The sequence below is a fragment of the Lepisma saccharinum genome, chromosome 9, assembly GCF_977018435.1.
Source record: "Lepisma saccharinum chromosome 9, izLepSacc3.1, whole genome shotgun sequence".
NCBI lineage: Eukaryota > Metazoa > Arthropoda > Insecta > Zygentoma > Lepismatidae > Lepisma > Lepisma saccharinum.
The window spans coordinates 92,875,279-92,884,964 of record NC_139237.1 but is presented as its reverse complement, the minus strand read 5'-3'; positions in this window follow the sequence as shown (position 1 = coordinate 92,884,964).

The window sequence follows — 9,686 nt, the reverse complement described above, 5'->3', positions numbered from 1 at the left end:
CATCGCTTACACTTGACACTGCTGTCTTTCCAATAAGAAGACTGGGAACCCGCAGACCAATTAGACGGTCAGGCAGCCCTGTCAAGTTGCCCCCTACCACCACATGGCACAAACGATTGAAATATGTCATTAGATTCTCCTTCGTCTGTGCCGGATTGTGCCGCTTTTACTTTCGTTTGTACTGTTACGGTTCTCGAGGAATCGTACATTGAATTTGGGTGGGGAGGCAACTTGACGCAGCCCCCCCCCCCAGTTTTGTAGCGTCAAAAAATAATGACACTCGAATATTTGATGTTTGTGCCACATTTTTTTCGTTTGTGCCGTAATGGTTTTCGAGAAAATTCAAATTTGGCGGGGCTGCCCCCCCTCCACATAATGCCGGATGACAAAGAACATGTGAAATAGATAGTATTTCGTTTCTGCCGTTCAAACTTTCGGTTATCCCGTAATTAATATTTTAAAAAATGAAGGGTTTGAAGCTACTAAATGCTTCCTAACTGTCAAGTTGCCCCCCCCCCCACCATGACAGAACGGAAATTCAAGCAAATCGCTGTGTAGAATTTAATTTGTGCCGTTAAAATTTTCGTCTACCCATGGACGTCTGCAGGATTTTTTCCAGGGAGGGGCAAGGAAGGTATTTTTTCCAGGGGGGCCAACATGGCATATTTTCCCCAATAATAGTGTTCATCCCTCAAAAAACATTGCTTAAATTTGAATTTATCATGTTCGTGCAATAATTAACGCGCATTATTGTGGCTGAAATTAAATTGTATGTGTGAAATATGTATTTTTTTGTTGACTTCTTTTTTCCAGGAAGGGGCCACGGCCCCCCCTTCCGGACGCCCATGTCTGTACCATTACCTTTTGGTTTTGGTAGTGTCTGCTGCCACATTCTTTTTCTGCTGGAACCTCAAAAGAGATGCGCGTGGCAGCAGACTTGTCTTTGTTTTATCGTGATTTCATCATACTATGTATGTAATTACGTCTGTAACACATACTGTGAAGTTATAGTGATTACTTTCTCAAAAATGTTTTAAGATTAGGTCCCTCTTCTAATAAAAAAAAAAAATGCTCTCGTAGTTAGGTTAGGTTCTGTTAGCATTAAAATAATATCGCTAAATGCTTTCTAGAGAAAAAAAAGTTCTAAATTACCTGTACGTTCATTCCCACTAATCACGAACTTGCATTTTTCTCGTCTTCATCTGTTCTGAAGACTTGTAACATCCTCTTAGCAGAAGAATTACGTGGCAGGAGCAAATTTGACGCTTATTCTCACCGCTGACACGTCCGTGGCAGCAGACTCGGCCCATTTTCAATGAAGGTAGTGTCTGCTGCCACGTTCTTTTTTCTGCTGGAACCTCAAAAAAGATGGGCGTGGCAGCAAACTCGTCTTTGTCTTATCGTGATTTCATCATGCTGTGTGTGCAATTACGTCTGTAACACATACTGTGAAGTGAAGTTGTAGCGATTACTTCCACAAAAATGTTTTAAGATCATGTCCCTTAGCATTCTTCTAATAATAAACATAAATGCTCTCGTAGTTAGGTTAGGGTCTGTTTCAGACCTTCTGTAAACAAAAGCACGTGTACCCTAACAGTGTTGCAAACTTATGAAAGAAAAAATAATCCACATAGCCTACAAGGTGTAAAAACATTCCATTTGTCAACAGATGCGGAATATGCAGTGTATCACTGAGTGATGACCTGTTGAAAGTTATTGAATGTATGTTTAAAAAAAAGTTTAAAAAAATGTACATCTTGCCTGGTGGCCGACTTTCAGACTCATCACCGAAGTTCCCTGGCTCACCCCGTCATGGGTGTTATTTGTGAGTATCCCTTCATCAATTTCATCTGACAATCACTCATTCTCATCGTCGGGATTAGCCAAAAGTGGAAGAAAAGCAACGCTAAATAAAAAAAATGAAATACAAAATTTACATCTTATCCCCCAGGAGTAAGACGGTTCCGTACCAAAGGATTAATTTTCTCTCATATTTTACTAAAAAAACATTGCTAGAAGAATGTGACACATGAGATAAATTACGTCTTGAAACCATCGTTTCTTCATTAAATTTATTTGATGTTGGAAAGTGTTATGATTTATTATTATACAGGGTGTCATTTTAATGGCGCCCACGGACCACGAAAACGTATAGAGGACATCAAAACAAACAACTTTTCTCAGTAACATTTTTCTCGTTGGTGCATCGTTTCGGCGCTAAAGTCGTTCAAAAAGGCCAGTTTTGCCGCCTGAATGCTGGCAACCACACACAACATTTGATTGCATTTGAGACGTCATATCCCGTGGTGAAGCGATGCGTCCCACGGTTGCCAGGAACACGCATATTCTGTGAAAAATGACATAGCTACAATCAGCCACATTATGTACCGTAACACAAAACGAGAAAACACGTTCAGTAACCTAACAGGAAGTAAACAAACGATACGAAAAATAGTAGAAAGAAAATAGAATTCAAGTGGAAGTGGTCATGTCGAATTTTGTCTCAGCTTACATGTCAAATATTTGCAAATCTAGTTACCAAGTTGGCATCTACAATTTAGTCTATCCACTTCGTCCTTCTGATACTAGTTGTCTGTGACACACTGAACAGATGACAAAATAGAAATGAAAGAACTCAAAATTCCAAAGGTAAGCAACAGATAATATAATGTATATTCAGAGCAAGAGGTAAGTGTCAAAAATGATTGAAAATACAGGGATATGAGTAGTAGTAATACAAGCTCTAAGACGACTTTGTGTTTATCTATGCACCGGATACACATGTGATAGTTTGCAAATGTGAACTGGGCAGTATATTCGGCACTAATTCATCATTAGATTGTTACTGTGGTTGTACTTGTTTTAGCCGTAATGTAACAACGTGAACCTCGGATACTTCCGTTATCAGCGCAAAAGTACCGCATGGCATCTGGATACAAACCTGTAGATATCAACGTTGCAACGAGATTTGCAAATATTTGACATGTAGTTGGGCGTAAACAGCCACGTGTAAGCTGTAAGTCCAATAAAATTTATTGATGTTGATATTTCAGATGTAGGCTGAGACAAAATCTAACATTGACATTTCATTTTGAATACGTTTTTTACCATTTCTCATATCGTTGGTTCACTTCCCCCTTCCCCTAAGATGACTGCTTATCTTCTGGCTGGTAGGCTATGATGTTCGGTCTGCTGCACTTGTTTCTCGCTTCGTTTTACAGATAATAATGTGGTTGGTAGTTCGTCATTTTTTTTAAAAAAATTATGTGTTCCTTGCAACCCTACCGTGCGCTGTTTCGCCGCAGGATATGACGTCACAGGTACGATCAAATGTTGTGTTGGGTTGCCAGCATCCAGGCGGCAAAACGGTCTTTTTTGAACGGCTGTAGCGTCGAATCGACGCACCAACGAGAAAAATGTTACTGGGAAACGTTGTTTGTTTTGATGTCCTCTATACGAATCTGTGGTCCGTGGGCGCCATTAAAATGACACCCTGTAGATAATGAAAGTAAGCTAATACATATGATTTGATTGACTAAATTAATAATTATGCAGCAAAGACACCAAGGAAAACTAAAACGGCAACTTAGAGAAGCATAAAAGTGGGGAAAGAAGACTGTAGAATACAGAAATATTTTGAGGCAGTCACATTTTAATGTACGCTACATATAAAATAAAATGCATATGGGGGGAGTGAATTTTTAAATATTGTCACATTTTTCTTCTCTCTTGTTGTGAGGTGTTCATTTTAAATCAACCTCCCTCACCCTACGGCCTGCCCTCCTTCACCTGCAAAAGTATTCCGGAGTCAGGCACGTATCCAGGAATTTCTTTCGGGGGGGGCTCAACACAATTTTTAAGGGGTATAGTAAGAACCTCACAATTGTGTGTTTAAGACCAGAGGTTGCAATTGAGTTCCAATACGGGGGGGGGGGGTGCGGAGGCAAGGCTAACATTAAGAGATCATAATGTTGAGGCAAAAAAATAAAAAATGGGGAGCAACTATCCCTTAAATCGTTGCCACTGTAAGGCTATCATTTTAATCAGAACGTGAAATCGGAACATTTTTTACCACTTGACTCCTCTGTTTCCATGCATTAATATTGTGTGCCGGAACCATCTCAGTATGTGGGTTTGTCCATTTCTTCTCATCAGGCATAAAAACATCTGTTGTGTCTTTGAGTGTTTTTACGAAGCTGTTACACATGCACGGGATGGACAATCCACTCGACAACGCGAGATTCAAATTGTGGGCTGCGAACTGGACGCAGACAGCTCTCGAATATTTTTCTCTGATTCGAGCCGGAACACCACTAACGTGTCTTGTCCTCCCATTTTTTCAGCTCTTATAAAAGCCGAAACCCAACAAATTGTTCAGATTCAGGCCTTAGCACTCACAAGTGTTCAAAAATGCCTGTCACAGCTTCCACTGTCTTGTCATATATCGGCACGAAACAAAGGAAGTCTTCTCGAATACAGGTGGATCACGAAACAATTAATGCACAGTGAAAACCCTTCCGTTCCCAACACATCTAATGTTTCGTCTCCCAGTATGATGAAATGCTTACTCATTTATCTCCAGTGACGTGCCCAAGGGAGGTTTGGTGAGGTAATAACCCCATTTGACCCAGTATTCCTTTTTAAAAAAAAAAAAAAGAAAAGAGGAATGTCAAAGACAGGGAAAAAATGGCAAAATCAGGACCGACCACCAACAATAGTATGCGTAACCCCTCTCCCTTCCGAAAATCCTTGGCACGCCTCTCTTTATCTCGGACACATTTTTTAAAATCAACTGACCAGAAGTTTTATAATTCCGTATTGGAGATTGAAGTAAGATGCGTTCTTCCTGCAGGTTTGGATATGATCCTTTAGGGTGCTGTCGTCTGCCTGCCTTCACACCTAACCTTAACAAGGCCCTAATTTTCCATCCTTGTGACTTGGATTTTCAAGACTTAGGAAGGTTTCAGACCGAAGGACACGCAATATATGTTGATTGGAATGGGCCAATCAACAGCAACGTTTCACACCGTAGCGACACAAAAGGCCGCACAAACCTAATCTTCAGGCGACACGGTGTGAAATCTCCCTTATTAGGCCACTATCATTGTCACCTCGAAGTAGTAGCTCTTGTTGACCACAGAAAAAATTATCCTCAACCGGTGATAATGCTCCTCAGTTTTCTTCTCTCTCCTATATTTTCTGTGCTTGTTCACTATACAGGACACCTTACGATTTGATATACACAGAACATATACTGTGTAGACATTTTAACGAAAAATCGGTTGAAGTCAAGGATGGCTAGGTGGCTCAGTTGGTAGAGCCCTGATTTGGTTCCTGGTAGAGCCTGCAATTTCCGCCTAAAATGTCTACATGCAACATCTTCTTGCTTTCTCTTCTCGACATTCATAAAATTTTCGGCTGTCTCTTTATGGTAGTTAAGTGTTTGAATGTGTTTCGAACCCAGTAGGCTTAAACAAAAGTTTTTTTTTATACCATGAAATTCTCGGACTGCATATACGAAATTTAGTTCTTGCAAAACTAAATCATCACTCAAAACTTTGATTTTCAGTTGATCTATGCAGCTTATTTCTGTTTTAATAAACCACCCCAATATCCGGTACTGCTGAAATATTCACTTTAGAGAGAGACCTTTGATCTCTTCGGCCCTCGAACCGAACTAACACTACACTGAGGCCCCGGAAGTTCTGCTGTCGTCAATGTCTTAATTTTCGAATCACTATATCTTATAAAGCAACCAGAGGACGCTGACTGATCACTAATCGACTGTATGAATTGTCACACTTAACCTCTGAAATCTCATTAACCGATTCTTTGTACAGATCAACCGAAAAATTGAATCCGCGTATTTATATCCTCATTATATTCTAGAACGTTTCGCAGATAAAACGATTCGTTAATATCGCCAGTAGTTGACTCCTTCTCTCATTCAAGAACGTACCCTCTCCCGCCTTCCAGAGACTAGAAATTACAACGAATCGCGCTACGTGTGGCGCTACCTTTGTTGTGCAGCTTCCAGTGGCGGAGCGTGACCTTTCCAACAGTGTAAGCCTAGCATGACGAAGGCTATTTCCCGTTGTGCTTATTTTTGGGCTGACATGGTTAGTGATTTATCCACACACATCGACCCCCGCCCCCCCCCCAATTTTTTCAGAACACTTCCCTGGAATTTTTCACCAAATTAAAAATTCTGGATATCTGATAATTAAGTCAGTGTTATTCCTATCACAATGAGTAACGTAATGATAAAAAATATGCAAAGTTAGATAAAATGAATAATAATAATAATAAACAAACGAAAACAGAAGGAAACAGAAAAGTGCTGAATACTTTTTACAACTGCATAACCAAGTATCAGCTCCGTATCATGAATCGCAAAATCGGCGCACTTTATTTTTCGTTTCTGTTACTATGTCTGCTAGAGAAGGAAGGGGTGCGCCTACCTATATCCACAAGTTTCTTCTTGGCAGCAAAATCCTTGCTGGACAACGGCGTCTTCAACAAGTTCTCCACCCCACCGCACAATCACACTCATTTTATTCCATAATGCACTTCACTACTGTATTACACCACAGCACAGGGACGACAGTCCGCTTTTCAATAGATGGAATTCGCAAAAGCAATACCTCGAGACTTTAACAAACACACAGCAAGAAGGGGAAAACAAAAAGAAACCAGATCCAAAATCGGTCACTGCTCAAAGCAGTGATCTTTCGGACTGTGAGGGGAATATCCCTTTCGGATATAAATAAATTCCCTCTCTTGCCTTAAAATTCCCTATAGTTAGTAAAAAAAAAAAAATACAATATAAAATATAAAAGAAATGCTCACAAATTGTAGGGATATATATCCAGAAATTTCTATCAAAGGACATGTAAGTGTTTTCTTAGGATACTGTAAAAGCAAATCTAGCACCTAAAAGATCATAAACACAAACAGGCTTTTCGTACGTTGTTCGAAGAGTGTTTGAAACACGGACTATGTAATTAATAATATTTGGTTCACATTTGACATAAAATTTGTAAAATTGGTTCAATCTTCAGTTTTCATTAACATTTATTTATTTGTTTACTTATTTATTTCACTTTTTAGATCAATTATTACCAGCTGAGTTCATACATAAACGGAAAACAGAGTCTTAATACGTCTAATGTTTATGCTCTCCTACAAGCGAAAAACAGAAGCAACAAGAATTTAGCACATCAATGTGTATCTAGTTTTCCCGTATCCCGCTCATTTCTAGGTTTCTCCTTTTTCCCCTTCCTGTTAGTTTTTTTGCTTCAGAATTGCCTGTTCCTGGGGAAAAAAACCTCCTTGAAGCACCACCGGCTCAAATTTCCTTTACAGCCAACCATTCATACCCGACAAAGCTGGAGCCCCTCCTCTTACAGGACCTCTCTCTCGCTGGCGCGTATTCAGTGAAGCCAACCCAAGCATAATGGTGCTAAATCTCGCACAAGTTTAAAAAGTCGTTTGTAAGTTGGAGATATAAATAAAACAACAGGGCCGCTTTTCGTTGTGGTTGAATTTTCTCAAACTTTTCACATAACGTGGAACCCATGTCGTTGGTTGAACCATTCGAATTTATATTTGTTTTTGTTATAAATTAATATTTATAATATGAAAATCCCAGAACAATTTAGTAGTATGTAGCATAATTTCGGAGTTTAAACGACACCATGGATGTCCAGAAGGGGCAAGGGGAGGAGGCACTTCCTGAAAAATGAATGTCAACCATTTTCACACATATAATTTCATTTCAGTCACATCAAATTGTTAATTATTGTAAGGGCGTTGCAGAAAAAAGGTTAACTTCAAATTGAATTAGTATATTTTGAGAAGGGAAATATACCTAGTTTACCCCAACCCCTGAAAAAATACTTTGCTTAATCCTCCCTGGTGGAAAGAAATACTGCGGACGTCCATGAACAACACTTTTTCTAAACATGAGGTTTGCAACGCTGCTGTAAGCCTCTGCCCGTAGGTTTACACACCTAGGGTTTCGACGCGCTCTTCTCTCTATATTCCTTGTTCTCCTCCTTCCAGATACGGTGGGCGACGGTAGGCACTGCTCCTTCGCGGTCAGAAATTTGTAAGGCAACATTCAGACGGCTTACAACATTCCCCATGCAAAAGGCGGGAGTTCTCATGTGCCATCTGGTGTGAAGTGTTGCAATCTAACAAACAGGATCTCGAAGACTGGTATCAGGCCGAGATGAACTTTGAAGTTTTTACGAATTTTGCCATATAATTACATACATTTTACTTGAATTAATAAAGTGTAAGCCCGGCTTACACGGACGCTCCGCGCCTGGCAGCTTCCAAATGCTGACAAGTTTCTACATAGTGCTCAAGTGCGCTGCGACAACACCGAAAGCGCAAGAAAAGTGTACGTGCAATATTATCAACAAGGTTATAGAACATTCTCCGTCTTGCCTCGATAATTGTCTATCTCCTTAAATCATTGTCACATTATTCAAAAAGCCAAAAACCTGATTATATCTAGTGTAAAATAAAAAAATCCTGGGGGGGGGCTCGAGCCATTAACAATAACAGGGGTATAAAACATGCTCCGTCTTTCCTTGATAATTATTTCTCTCCTTACATTATTTTCACATTATTTAAGAAGCCAAAAACCTAATTTTATCTAACGTAAACTGAAAAATATCCTGGGGAGCGGGTCGAGCCCCCTGTGCCCCATCTTGGATACGTGCTATTATCAATAACAGGGTTACGGAACATTCTCCGTCTTGCCTTGATAATTATTTCTCTCCTTAAATTATTGTCACATTATTTTATTTCACACCACAAGAAATCAAAAACCTCATTTTATCTAGTATAAACCTAAAACTTTCGGGGGGGGCTCGAGCCCCCTAAGCCGCCCCCTCTGGATACGTGCCTGTCCGGAGTGTGAGGGATGTCACCATCCAGATGGTGAACACCTCTGTATTATAGATCGACTCCCGCGTCCCACCCCCCTCCCCATCCCCGGAGGATCGTCACTGACAATGTGAAAATATACTATCATATGCCGACAATCGACATACCACTTCCGTTTCTGTACTTTAGTGAGAAGTATTGTGGTTGGCAACAGCCTAATAACGGATTTCTTCCGCATCATGTAGTCCGTTCTATGAAAGTAAAGTACACTAATGGAAGAAAAACGTGTAAATTACATTGCATTATACATTTTAAAATATATTTTCATTAAAGGTTTCTGTTTATAATAATAATACGTGATTATTGTATAAATTACAATCGATCACGTGAACAACAAGAAAATAGCGCCAGTTTCGAACATGGCGACTTCCATGCGTGCAGGAAGGTCTCCCGTGTTTTCAGAGTAGTCTTTCGGAAATACAGCAGTTTGAAAAGTGGCAAGAAGCAGGTTGCTCTTAACGTTTATGTGACGTTGTGTCGGTACTATCCTAAGCAAGCCTTGAAGTTGGTGTCCAAGTGTAATTGTGTGTCTGCGTCTTTGTGTTTTCGGTGTGGAGAAAGAAAGGAGGGAAAACGACCGGTCAAGTTGTGAGTCCCGCGGAAAAAACACGTTGCTCGTATAAACAAGTACACCGATTTTGAGATAAGCGCAATACAAAGCGAGGTGCTTTCGCATTCTTTCAATCAAAGAGCCGTCCTGTCCACTGTGGGGAAGATGTTAATAGTGA